Genomic DNA, 14935 nt, shown 5'->3' on the forward strand with positions numbered 1-14935 from the left:
AGCATGCAGCGCGCTTCATAAGATGGTAATGGAAATGCAGTCCAATTCAATTTACGTAAAGCATATAAAAGGAATTGTTTTTGGACAGATTCTATGCGTTCTTCGTGTATGGAAATGTATGGATTCCATACTAGGTGGCAGTATTCCAGAATTGGCCTTACATATGTGGTATATAAGTATAAGTGTATGGGTCTTCGAAATTATGACTGAACCTTTTGATGAAGCCTAGCATTCTGTTTGCTTTACTAATGATAGTATTATAATGTTCTATAAAAGTTAGTTTGGAGTCTAGGATTACACCTACATCTCTTACAATTTTGCTTTTTTCTACTATTTGGTTGCCTAATGATATTTCAATATGCGTTGTTTCAATTTTTCTGCTAAATGCTATTGCAGTACATTTTTTTACGTTCAGTTGAAGTAGACTTTTACTACACCAGGTGTGGAATATATTGATTTCATTCTGGAATTCTTCTGCATCGCTAGAATTACTTATTTCCATAAAGAGCTTCATGTCGTCTGCATATACAAGCAATTTTATTTTTTTAAGTATGTAGGAAATGTCGTTTATGTACAAAATAAAAAGAAGTGGGCCTAAATGAGAACCCTGGGGTACCCCAGAGGTGACTGAAATTGGTTCTGAAAGTTTATTTTGAAAGCGGACTATTTGTTTACGATGCGTTAGGTATGATTGAAGCCAATTCAAAAGTCCAGGCTCCATTCCTATTTTCTGCAATTTGAGGATTAATAATGGTATGTCGATGCAGTCAAATGTTTTACTGAAGTCGGTGTATAGCGCTTCCACGTGCTTGCCACTGTCCGACGCTTTAATAATGAAAGATGCATATTCTAGAAGATTAGAGGTAGTTGAGCGACCTTTAAAAAAGCCGTGCTGTTTACTTGTAATTAGATTTTTCACCTGCTGAAAAATATTGCCGTTTACGATTGATTCAAAAAGTTTTGGAATGCAAGAAATAATAGCAATTCCACGATAATTTCGAATGTCTGATTTTGCACCTGATTTGAAAATAGGTACCAAATAAGATTATTTCCAAATTTCAGGGAATTTTCCATTTTTCAGAGACATGTTGAAAAGACGCTCTAGAGGAAATGTGAGTTCTTCAGACCCTTTCGACGCGTTTAAGTTTTTTAGTGCATTGAGGACTTCACCAAACGTTCAGCTGTTGAGATTTCGGTAAAATTTCACAGATTTCGGTGAAATAATCTTAGTGTGTATATAGTTTTATAGAGCATTATTTGATGGTTAATACTTAATGCTAGAAGTTATAATAAAAATGATTAATACTATTGAATTGAAGTGTAAGTAAATTAATGCTTTAATTAACTTATATTTGAACTAATAACTATAAATTAACTAAACTTAGATCCGAAACGAACAACAAAAATACAGGCTACAGAGTGAATCGAACACGTTGAAGGACTTAAATCTGTAAATGAAATAACGAATTTGCACCTTAAAATTAACGAAAAATAAAACTTTTCTAGCTAATAGCTAACCCAAAGCAAATTTTGAGTGTGCTATATAGACGTTAAAAAATTAGACGAGCGATTTTCACTCCTGAGGCAACACACAGGGTCTTCTAGTTTCACTTATTTGTATCGATTTAAACTAATGTTGAACATATAAAGGGCGTCCACGATGAAATTGCCACACTATGAAATTGCTCTAACTTTTTAACCGTTGGGTAGAATTTAATGAAAATTTGGGTGGATTTAGTTCATAGTGCATTATTTACATCCTGCAAGTTTTAAAGTCCTGTGATCAAAACTCGCGGAAATGGAGTCGAAAGTATAGCTCGTGCGTGATAAAATCTTGCGCATTCATCACGAGAACAAGGATCTCTCGCATCGTTCCATCGCTAAAACGTTGGGAATCGCGAATTCCACGGTGTCGCGAGTGATTAAGCGGTTCGAGGAACGGTTGACCACCGATCGGAAGCCCAGAAGTGAAGGAAAAAGTATTCCGTACAACACCAAAAATCACAACCGCGTAGTTGGGGCCTTCAACCGAAATCCGAACGCCTCCGTTAGGGATGTGGCTAAGAAGCTGCACCTAAGCCGAAGTTTTGTCCAGAAGGCCAAAACTAAGGCTGGGCTTCGAACGTTCAAGGTACAAAAGGCCCCTAATCGCGACGAGAAGCAGAACAAGTCCGCCAAAACCCGTGCCAGGAAGTTGTACCTCAACATGCTGACGAAAGTTGAATGCTGCATCATGGACGACGAAACATATGTGAAGGCCGACTTCAAACAGATCCCCGGCAACCTGTTTTTCACGGCCATGTACACACGGAGCATGTCCGCACTCAGAAGATGTCCAAATTTGCGAAGAAATTCCTGGTTTGGCAAGCCATCTGCACATGCGGGAAGCGGAGTGCACCTTTCGTGACCCAGGACACGATGAACGGACAGGTGTACATAAAAGAGTGCCTCCAGAAGCGGCTGCTTCCTCTCCTGAAGGCCCACAACGTCCCAACAATCTTCTGGCCGGATTTGGCCTCATGCCACTACTCCAAGGACGTGCTGAAGTGGTATGCGGACAATAAGGTCAATTTCGTGCCGAAAATGTTCAACCCTCCCAACACTCCGGAGCTCCGCCCCATCGAGAAGTACTGGGCGATTATGAAGCAGCACCTTCTTAAACGACCTAAGGTAGTGAAGACAGTCGAGGAACTGAAGAAAGTATGGGTTTACATGCAAAAAACGGTTGATTCACAGGTTGTGCAGAATCTTATGGCCGGGGTTAAGGCCAAGGTGCGGGCATTTGCGTATGGACTGTAAATAAAATACGAGTAAAATGGTAAAATGAAGTTTAATAGTTATTTCTCAATCCCTGAAAATTTGATGGCAATCGGATGAAAACTCGAATTTTGCGAATCAATTTTGTGTGTGGCAATTTCATCGTGGACACCCTTTAGATTGAGGCTTGATGAGAACGGTGGAAACAACAAGGTTAAATTGATCGCAAGTTTGTCGGCAATTTTCGCTGCTCGCAAATCGTAAATCAATGGATAAATTTGTGTTAAATCATTCCACTGCTCCGATCAAGCTATGTCATCAACCACGCTTTAGGCAGACAAGCTTTCTAACAATTTTATCATGTTGCTTGCCGTCACTGATAGCCTTTAATCATTTGGCTCATATGTCATTTTATCATGATAAAGACATTGTTGATGCCCTGCTACTAACCTATCCCAAATCATTCATTAGAAATCGAAATGAAAGTGTCTAAAACATATAGGAGTTTTCTCCAATAAATTTACAATTACCTCATTTCAAGCCGTGACCACTATTGTTCGACGTCGATTCGTTGTATCCCAGTTGAACATATTTTCAATGCAAATCCCACTCCGATTATTGCAACTATTCTTTAAACGATACATATGCATACATTCGTTATCACAAAATTCGAAATCAATTGTGCCAGTCAACGGTCTACAATTTTCCCATGCGAACAAATATGGCTTGGTGTTCACCACCATTCCTGCCACCGCCTTACCGAGGTGGGCTTAAACCAGCACTCGGCAAACAATTGCTATTCGCTGCCGATTTCCTCATTATATCGGTACACTGACTCCCGCATTTTGCGTATTTGCCAAGCATGCGTTCGAAGACAAGCATCCACAACTCTGTTGGCTCTCTCCCGGTTGGGGACGTCAGTCGGATCCTTTATGCATCCCACATATATCGAATGTGCGTACTTACCGATTCTACTCCATTATGCTTCCTTGGCCTTTGCGTGCCTTCCAACATTAGAAACCGAGCCCACATCCGCGCGATGATTGTTTCCCTTTCACGGGTCTTGGCGGCATCGGAACCGCATGCCAATAAGACCTCGCCTCGGTACGGCACTCGGGAGGGTTGGACTATTTTGTGCAGCAACGCAGGGATTGCTCGCGGTTACAGTTATGAATTCAGTCCGCTAAATGCGTTCCATGCACGGTACGTTGTTTGTGTACACATCCAGTTCTGGCCTGTGTACGCAAACAAACGGTTTTTGACGAGATCTTGGACCACTGCACCGCACCGTACCGCACTGCATTGGCACACGATGTCACATAATGGGTGCATTGAGCGAAGAATGCAAATACATTACCGGAGAATTTCCAGTCAACGACGACGACGATGCTGTTGCTGGTTGCACTGTGAGAAATAGTGTTGTGTGCTTTTGCTCGGCTCCGAAGGACCAAGTAGACCTAGTGACCGTGGAAATGGAACAATGCCATCGTTGTTGTGGACTATGGCACTGTGGTTTCCCGTTGTGGGTGCGTTATTGGAATTCATGCTTATGTCATTGTGCGTTATTTTTGCATCTTCCGAAACTAAGATGAACGGGAGATAAATCTATTTTTATGTTAGATTACATCTCATATCCATATTATGTCCGTGATTTCAGCTATCGATCCCACCATTCGACAAACCAACAACGGTCCTGACTGATGCAAACAATCAAACGCACAACTTTGGTCCGTGCAAGCTCATAGCAACTCGGTTCTGTTGACCAGATTTCGCTCGACCACCGCCGGTCAAACAATCACCGCCAGCACTGGCAAGCGAAACTGGCCAAGCAAATACTATACGACCGTTCGGGATCCATAATTTATTATATTAGACAAATAATTCAATTGAATTCAAAATATTCCAAATACAAGCCCGGTCATGTGCGATTGCGACAGTTTCCTTGGACGTTAGCGCTAAACCGTTTGGCGTCGAATGTTCCTTTCGGTCGGTATAGGTGAAAAGATAATAGAATTCTGTCCTATGTGGCGAGAACCGACGACTCGACGAGCAAGGCAACAATTAGAGACGGAGAAAAGCTATGCAAATGTGCAATTTATGAACAAAAATTGCTCTGACATATCCAATGGGTGGTTGCTCCACCCCTCCATCTGGTCCTGAGACTAGCGGGAGGAGTGACTAGCGGTACGGCGGCGTTTTTGTGTTTGTTTTACGCGCTCACTTCTCCGGGAGAGGTTCTATTTGTGGGTCGTCGTCGTTACACTGCTGCGCTTTTGTGCAGGTTTTATATGCAGATGCATTGCACCATACGGAGATCACAATGTATCAGACCGCACAGATATGTGGGTTGGAGCGTATTTCTGCCAACCGATTAGAATCAATTTCCAATTTTTCCTATAATTTATACCTTCATTCTTTGCCATATGGGAAGAAGATGCCTGGAACGGTATGTGTAGGTTATGTTCCGGTTCCAGAAAGCAACGAGCAAACCAACATCATTTGAGGGACCCATCAGTAGCGGATCAATGAAAAGCCATGGGGGGACTTGAAGCTTTCTGTTTTTTAAGTATAGCTTAACCCGCAAACACCAGGGACAAACTATTTATTTTCAAAAATTCGTATCCCAGAGAAACCATGGCCGATTAAATTGATTTTTTTAACATCATTCCGCTGAGTGGTTCTTACATTTGATGGGTGATATTCCCCCACAGGTCCCTTCCTTGAATATATATAACCTAATCGCTTAGCTGGTGAGATAGAACAAAGCTTTTTGTACATCTGTGCAATTCTAGCGACCGTATCTTTGTGAAGCTGGACAATATTGGCAATATCACGGTAGCCTTTGCCAGTTTTGCGATGTTCAATAATCAAATTTCGGATACTGATCGAAATTTGTGCTTTTTTGGACGTTTTGCAACAAATAACTTCCAATTTTGAACACAGAACTGAAATTTTGAGCACGAAAACAACAAGAGCAGTAAATGACAGATAGACACAATGTTTACATTCGATAAAGTTGCAGAATACACACTAAAATTCTGTAAAACACATTTAAGTCATTGTATCCGTTTGGGGGTAGATAAACTTTTTTTGCGTAATTTTACTTTTACTTATCATTGCGACAACGTACTTTTTTTTCGTGGAACTCCCGGAAATAAAGAAGAACAATTATAGGACCACATGCCATAACTACTTTCATCTATTCTACGAATTAAGACCAATGGAACTCAATACGACAACCATAGAACCATAAGGCCACCGTATAACCGGTTCCGGATATTCCGGATATTCCGGATTATGGTTCCATACTGTCAAATTTGATGTATCTCATAACCATATCACGCAGCATATTAAATCACACCTACTAGAAGAAATATGGTCAATTCTCCTAAAAAAACAACCTGCATCTCCCCCTATGGGGCTTACAGCTGGGGTTTCTCTTGTGGAATGTAGATATTAGTGTCAACATTACATCAGGTAAATGAATGAGTCCTCTAATCGCGTATATGAAAGTAGCTCCATAAACTACGCAGATTGTTTTTATAGAGAATTTAGAACCACCTTCCCCGTGAAGACATTCATGCAAATTGTAAATGCTTGCCAATCTCTGAATAATAGCGGCGACGGTGGTGTAGTGGTAAACGTGATTGCCTCACACCCCAGTTGGCCTGGGTTCAATCCCAGTCGGTGCCACCGGGATTCTGAGGCAAAACATCTCTTATCACGGGAAGTAAAGCCATTTTTCATCGTTACTCCTTTGTCTCCTTATAAATTTGATACCAAATATTTCGAATCTCAGAACCATAAAATAATATGAAGACCTTTGAGTGTGTTGGTTTATTTCCTTTAAATTCCGTTATAATTGCTTATCTTTTGACAGATACGCGTATTTCGTCTACTACTTGCAGACTTCATCAGTGCCAAGTATAACGAAAATGATAACTCGGCTCTGTAAAGTTTATTCGATTGAGCCTGTACAAATAAAGTAATTAATAATAAAAAAAACGGATTCACCTGTATCAAATCGTTTTCGGGAACATCTGAAGCCGTCCTCACGGTGTCCATTTTATTCTATGATTTTTTATTTTAGTGTCATTGGCTTAGCTCAGCTATAAAGAAGCAAGACCATGCTGATGGTGGCTGGGTTCGATTCCCAGTACTGTTTATGAATTTTTCGGGATGGAAAAATTGTAGAAGTGCTCAAAGAACACTAAGTTAAGAGCCGGAGAGGGGATGTAACAAAGCCAAAAACAAGTGGCGATAAATATTTTGTCGAGTATATATGATTGATTAATCGTGAATTTGAAGAATGTAAACCTTTTAGGGAGCATGCATTAAGCACATCACGAGAAATTTAGAGAACAAAACCCTCCCCCTTTTGTCACGTTTTCACTATACCTAATGCATTTCCTGTCACAAATCCCCACAAATCCGGCGCATCCCCACGTCCAGTCGCGATGTAAAACTTTTGACCAGGAACCTGTTTAAAAACGAGTTTGACGTATGTTTCGTCTTCGATCAAAGTGCAGCCCTTTTGTTTTGTCAAAACACGGTCGTACAAGAGCCTTGCACGTTTTTTTGGCCACGGAATTCTGCTTCATGTACCGGTTAGGATGTTTACTGGCTTTGTACGTCTTGTATCCTTCCCTGGCAAGGATGTTCCGCACCGTTTGAAAGTTGACGTTGTACCTTATGGCCACATCTCGGATCGAAAGACCGGGGTTGGCTTTAACGCACCTCAACACCTTGCTGCGCAGCTGACGATCCCTGGTTCCAGTTTTTTGTAGGGCCGCTGATTCCTTTCCACACGCAAGGTTTCCTTGTGGGTTTTGAGCACTCGACAAACTGTTATTTCCGGCATCTTCAGCACTTTAGCCAGCATGGAACCGAAACCCTCCGGATTTTCCAGGTGTTTGTGCACAATATTTGTTCTTCTTTCGAGTTCCTTCTTCTTCTTATTCGCATTTCAAGGTTATTGCTTAGCGCATATTAGCTTATTGCGTGCCCTCAACTTAGTGTTCTAAATGCACTTCCACAGTTGAATTTGTATATTGTGTGGCAAGCACAATGATACTCTATGCCCAGGGAAGTCGAGAAAATTTCCAACCCGAAATATTCCCTCGACCGGACCGGGAATCGAACCCGCCGCCTCCGGCTTGGTAATACCGTGCCTTTACTGACTAGGCTACGAGGCCCCTTTCGAGTTCTATTTGACGTTATTTCTGAACACGATCGACTACTTTGATCAAACTTGCACCAGTTGCTCTCTATAGAAGTGTCAATAAACCACTGTCAAAGATTTTTGATTCCCAACACTAGTGGCTAGCAGCACGCAAGGAGTGTACCAATTTACATTTAGTCAGCCTGTAGTTTCTTATTTAATTCAAATTCATTTAAGAATTCTAATTTGAAGAACATCATTTGATTTTTTGTTTCAGTTATCGAAACAAATTTCTTCGAAGAGTGGAATTTTTGATCATCTTAATGTCTTTTGAATAATCCCTGCACCTGAAAAGAATGCTTTCGAGACGCCATTTATTTTTTTTATCAGTAGAAGATCTTCCGAATAATACCTGATCTACTTGAAGACTTCATATTTGAGAGTAGTCTATTGAAATTTCAAACAAGTCGTGATCTTCAAACTACCTGCCTTTGTGAAGTCATGAGAAAAATCCAGATGACTTTTTTTTTAACTTTCCATACACCCAACCGGGGGATGTAAGATTTGTGGGATTCATCGCAGACCACACGAACGGAGGATACAATATACCGAGCTGAGGTCCAATGCAAGAAAATTGAAGAACGACACATGTGGAGTATATAAGTGAGTAAAATTATAGTAAGATGATTTCATTTAGCATGCTTTTCTACTGAACGGAAATTGGAGATAATCGAAGCAAGTGTGTGCGTCGTTCTACAATGTTAGTTATACATAAAAAGGATTGGTTGTATAGTCAAAAGCGACATTTGAGTATTTCGACCCAGACGTCAAACGAGCAGACAATAAGGTTTTTTTGACACCCATGAGCAGTCGTTTGATAGGAGAATCCGTGACAACGAACGGACCACTAACACAAAACTGCAACGCATCTTCAAACGCACGTCTGGTCAATGGGATCCCACACCCACATGCAATGACAAGTCCATACTCAACACAACCCAGGTTCAACTACCACAAGAGACTGCAACGCTACTCAGTCCAGGGCCCAAATTTGCTATTCCCTCAGACATCCTAAATCCACGAAACCTCTTCCACATGATCGCCGATATTGAATCTATTCTCAACATCTCACCCTATAAGGCCACTCGCGATCACAACAGATGCCGAATATCCACAGCTATACAAAACCACATATCTAGAACACGGTCAAGACAAATGGACAATCTAGTTTCGAAATTCTGCAGACACGCTATAACGACCACAAAACAATTTATGGAAGAACACAAAGATATCGTGATTGTGGAATCAGACAAAGGAAAGAGGATGGTGGCTATGTACACAATTGAGTACGATCATAAAATGACACTGTTACTAAATGATCCCACCTACAAAGTGCTATCAAAAGATCCGACACAATCAATACAACGAAGAAACAATGCAATAGTCAAACGGTTAAACGATCTTAAACTGATTGACCAAACAACCACTAATCGCCTCATAAGCAAAACGGCCACCTGCCCACGTATATACGGTCAACCGAAGGCCCACAAAGATGGTATCCCCCTGCACCGACATACAACCTGTCGAAGCTCATCGCAACAATTATGTCAAATGGTTTCCAGAGTGAATACAACATCACCGACAGCTTCACGTTCGTTAACTACATCACATGGGTTACGCTCCCGGCCGGATATGTGTTAGTATCTTTCGACGTAGCCTCCCTCTTCACGAACATACCGAAGAAACTAGTCGAACACGATATCATCATGAACTGGGACACTATAGGGAAAGCAACCAACATAAACCTAGATTTTTTCCTCGAGATGGTTAATTTCTGTATCGACAGTTGCTATTTCCAGTTTCGCAACAAATACTACCAACAACAATTTGGAACAGCTATTGGCAGTCCTCTTCCCCCAATTCTGGCAGAATTGGTAATGGAAATCCTCCTAAGGACTGTCACCAAGAAACTAAACTTCCCAGTTCCAGTTCTCAAAAAATACGTGGATGATCTTATCCTGGCACTATCACAGGAGCAAATCGAATATACACAGAACATTTTCAACGAATACAACCAACATCTAGAGTTCACTGTCGAAAAGGAGGATCAATGTCGACTACCTTTCTTGGACACCCTAGTCATTCGGAACCCGGACCAACCATATCCACCCAGTGGTATTCAAAGCCAATCTCATCAGGTCGGCTATTGAACTACCACTCGTTTCATCGCACTAGCATGGAGATAAACGTCGCTGATAATTTCGTAAAACGAGTCACATCTCTAACCAAAATCACCACCAACCAAAATCATCAACAACAATACAACATAATTTTTCACCAACTACGTCGGAACAACTATCCATCATCGCTTATTAACAGAATGATAAGTCGAGCAAAATCAACTACACCACAACATCAACACCACCACCAGATTTTTTCACAGCAGAACCAAACAAACAATCCAACAGTAACAAAATCCAGCAGCAAACCAGCAACATCATCTACGGTTCAGAAGCATCCTGTACATCGCTCATCTCAGCCCCACAATAGTCTGCCTCCTCAAGAATGATTACCCACAGGTAAAAGTCGCCTACAGAACACTAAACAACACCAAAAACATACTTAGACCGGTCAAAGATCCAATTAATGATCTCGACCAACGTAACGTTATCTATAGCTTAGCCTGTATAGACAGCCAGAAAACGTACATTGGGATGACGAGAAACCAACTCAAAACAAGAATCCGTGGACATCGAAGCAATATAAACCAATACACAAAACTAATCCAAAACAACCACACGAACACAGATGAAGAGATACATAACCTAGAGGAAAAAACAGCCATGATCAAGCACATCATCGAAGAATCCCATATGTTCAACCTAACACAACCAAAAATTCTGGACAAAACAAACAAGATATCAACATTACCAATATTAGAAACAGTGTTGGCAAAATCATCAATCAATTGGGTTCTTTAATTTTGAAAAATATATCGGTTTTTATATATCATCTGAAAGAGCTTCGTTTACTGAGCACAGCGATATTTTTTTCAAACCCACACACTTTCATCTCGATTTTTAAATCAAGATTTAAAGCAAAATAATAACTTCACTTTTTGACACTAAACTGACAAACTGACAGCTCGCTCCCATACAAAGTGACACCGAGGGGCGCTAATAAGGTGATTTTTGCAAATGTAATCGTACTTATTTAAAATAGTTCCAGTGTACCAAAATTGATGAAATTTTGGGTTTGGGTTCCATTTTTAATGCAGATTACGAATATGCATTTACCTCAATACCCTTAAAGAACCCAATTGATATTTTTCACTCTCATACGCTCTCAATATCACGCGTGATATTGGAACAAAATATCATGCTTGATATTAATGTTAAAAGCCCTCTTGATATTGCGAGACTATTCACAATGTGCAAAAATCAAGCTGAGAGTTGACTCAACACAATAATGATTCCCTTGCACTTGTTTTCTTAGAAAGAGAAGGTATAGTTTGCTATCTCTTTTTACTGTTAATCGATGGCAGACACGAAGTAACTGCTGCCAGCCGTTATGGAAGTTTCGGTTGCATTCGGGTGTTAAGCAAAAATCACGAAACTCAATCTCTCAGTCCGCATCGTGCTTTCTTGCCGTGCGGATCTATTTGCTTTTTGCTTAAGGAAGTGTTACTACTACCTAAAGCTACAACAAATTTAAACAGCACTTTTCAGTGCTCAACCTGTAAAAATTTTCTACCTTGTTCAACTCCTCTTATTCCTCTTCGATCCTTGTTTGGACCCTACCCGAGGTAATCCTTCTTGGATATCGATTTGGAAAATTCCTCTTCGATCCTTCAGATTCTTATAGTAATCTGCTTGGAAGTCGATTTGGATAAAAAATTTACTGCCGCCATGGCGCCTAAACGCAAAAGAAAGGGGCAAACTCTTAACCCCCTTTCTGAAGAAATTAATTTGAGTAATCAATTTGATTTGCTCACGGATGATGAGAATGATCCATCATCCAAGAAAAATTCTAGTAAACTTTCCCGGCTTAATGCCAAGAAGGAAAAGATTCCCCCTATTGTGATAACCACTACCGATTTCCATGCTCTTCGCATGGAACTTTTGAATTTCGTGAAAGTTAAGTTTTCACTACAAATTGGATGTCGGGGTGAATGCCGTGTATTGGCTGAAACCTTGGACGGATTTAAATGTCTTCTCAAGTATCTTACTGAGAAGAAGCACAAATTTTTTACTTACGACACCAAAACTGAACGTGTGTTCAAGGTTGTCATGAAAGGACTGCCCAGTGGTGAATCCCTGGATCAGATCAAAGATGAACTGGTAAAATTACTTGGAGTTGTGCCACTCCAAGTAATCAAAATGAAAATGAAATCCCGTCCTGGCGATTCGCGCAACGGGATTTCTAATGATTTTTATTTAGTTCACTTCAAGTCTAGTGAACTAAACAACCTTAAGGCCTTAGAAAAAGCTAGCCTTATGCTCCATGTCCGAGTGAAGTGGGAACACTTCAGGAAGACTGGAGGAAATTTCCAAAACCTCACTCAGTGCCGTAAGTGCCAGGGATGGGGTCACGGAACTAAAAATTGCTACATGCCAGCTAAATGCATGAATTGTGGTGATTCCTCTCACGCAAAGGACGACTGTCCTGTGAAGGAAGATCCTAAGAAATTTAAATGTTCAAATTGTGGTGAAAACCACAAATCCAATTTTTGGGAATGTAAGACTCGCAAAGCGATCCTACAATCTCGTTCTAACCGACAGGTAGGAAACGCTCCACGTTTCCGAACAGGTACAAATTCCTCTGCTGTTAACAACGGTCAGCGAGGAACAAATTCTACATTCGTACCCGTAGGTACAAATATCACCCCTGCTTCAAATGTTTCATCTGTACCTACTCCCCTCGCTGCTAACAATGTTCAGCGAGTTAATGGAGCTACCTATGCTGCTATTGCAGCGGGTAGAAATCAAAATACTAACCAACGTTCTAACGGAAATTTTGACAATTTTGACTTAGGAAGCATTTCTGCCCCTAAAATGGAATTTTTACAGAATTCATTAATTGACATGATTTCTGATATGCTTAAATCTAACTCCATGTTTGATGCTATTCAAACTGGAGTAAAATTTGCTAATAATATTGTCATGACTTTAAAATTCAGTAATGGATTTTAAAGCATTAAACATTTTAAATTGGAATGCTCGATCTCTTAAAGATAATGAAGACGAGCTATTTAATTTTTTGAGAGTTCATAACGTGCATATTGCCGTTATAACTGAAACGTTCCTTAAACCTGACCATAAGGTTAAGAAGGACGCAAATTACTTGATTTATAGAAATGATCGTCTTGATGGACCCTGTGGTGGCGTTGCCATCATTATTCATAGACGAATCAAACATAAAATTCTTTCTTCATTTGAAACCAAAGTTTTTGAAACTTTGGGAGTTTCTGTTGAAACAAAATTTGGACAACTTACGTTTATAGCTGCCTATTTGCCATTCCAATGCGTAGGCCAGCAAAAGAATTTTCTCAAGGGTGACCTCCAGAAACTTACCCGTCATAGGTCTAAATTCTTCATTATTGGTGATTTTAATGCAAAACACCGCTCATGGAATAATGCTCAAAGCAATTCCAATGGTAATATTCTGTTTGATGATTGTTCTGCAGGTTATTACACTATTCAATATCCAAACAGCCCAACATGCTTTTCTTCTGCGAGAAATCCCTCAACTATTGATTTGGTTTTAACTGATTCATGTCAACTTTGTAGCCAATTGGTTACCCATGCTGACTTCGGTTCTGATCACCTTCCAGTAACTTTTGAAATATCCCAAGAAATAATTTCTAATCCCAACAGCTTTACTTTCAATTACCATAGGGCTGATTGGGAGCAATATCGAACATTTATGGAATATAACTTCGATCCAAACATTCCTTTGCAAACCAAAGATGAAATTAATTATGCTCTTGAATCTCTGACTACTTCTATAGTTGAAGCAAGAGCTGCCTCAGTACCAAAATGCGAGGTTAAATTCGATTAAATTATAATAGACGATGATCTTCAGCTCTTGATCCGTCTTAAAAATGTCCGTAGGAGACAATTTCAAAGAACACGCGATCCTGCCATGAAAGTTATCTGGCGGGATTTGCAAAAACAAATTAAAAAGCGATTCTCTGCCCTGAGGAACAAAACTTTTGAAAATAATGTTTCTAAATTAGACCCGAGTTCCAAACCCTTTTGGAAACTCACAAAAATTTTGAAAAAACCTCAAAAGCCTATTCCAGCGCTTAAAGAAGGTGGTAACATTTTGATCACAAATTTGGAAAAAGCTCAGAAACTTGCTAAGCAATTCGAGAGTTCCCATAATTTCAGTTTGGGTCTTACTCTATTGAGAATCAGGTTGCTCGGGATTATCTGAATATTTTCTCTCGGGAAAATATTTTTGATGATTCCTGGGGGACTGATTTGGACGAAATAAGGTCTTTAACTAAAAAGTTTCAAAATATGAAAGCTCCAGGTGATGATGGAATTTTATATATCCTCATAAAAAAACTCGCAGAGAGTACCTTGTCCTTCTTGGTAAAATTATTTAACAGATGTTTCCATTTGGCATACTTTCCTGATAAATGGAAAAATGCAAAAGTTGTTCCAATTTTGAAGCCGGATAAAAATCCAGCTGAAGCTTCTAGCTACCGTCCAATAAGTTTGCTTTCTTCAATAAGTAAACTTTTTGAAAAGATAATTTTAAATAGAATGATGCTTCACATCAATACGAACTCAATTTTTGCAGATGAGCAGTTTGGATTTCGCCATGGGCATTCAACTACTCATCAACTCTTAAGAGTTACCAATTTAATTCGTTCAAACAAATCTGAAGGCCACTCAACTGGAGTTGCTCTTCTAGACATAGAAAAAGCATTCGACAGTGTTTGGCATGAAGGTTTGATTGCTAAATTGAAAAAGTTTAATTTTCCACTTTACATTATGAAATTAGTTC

The sequence above is a fragment of the Ochlerotatus camptorhynchus genome, unplaced genomic scaffold, assembly GCF_037179485.1.
Source record: "Ochlerotatus camptorhynchus isolate MF236.1 unplaced genomic scaffold, CSIRO-AGI_Acam_v1.1 ptg000191l, whole genome shotgun sequence".
In the NCBI taxonomy this organism is placed as follows: Eukaryota; Metazoa; Arthropoda; class Insecta; order Diptera; family Culicidae; genus Ochlerotatus; species Ochlerotatus camptorhynchus.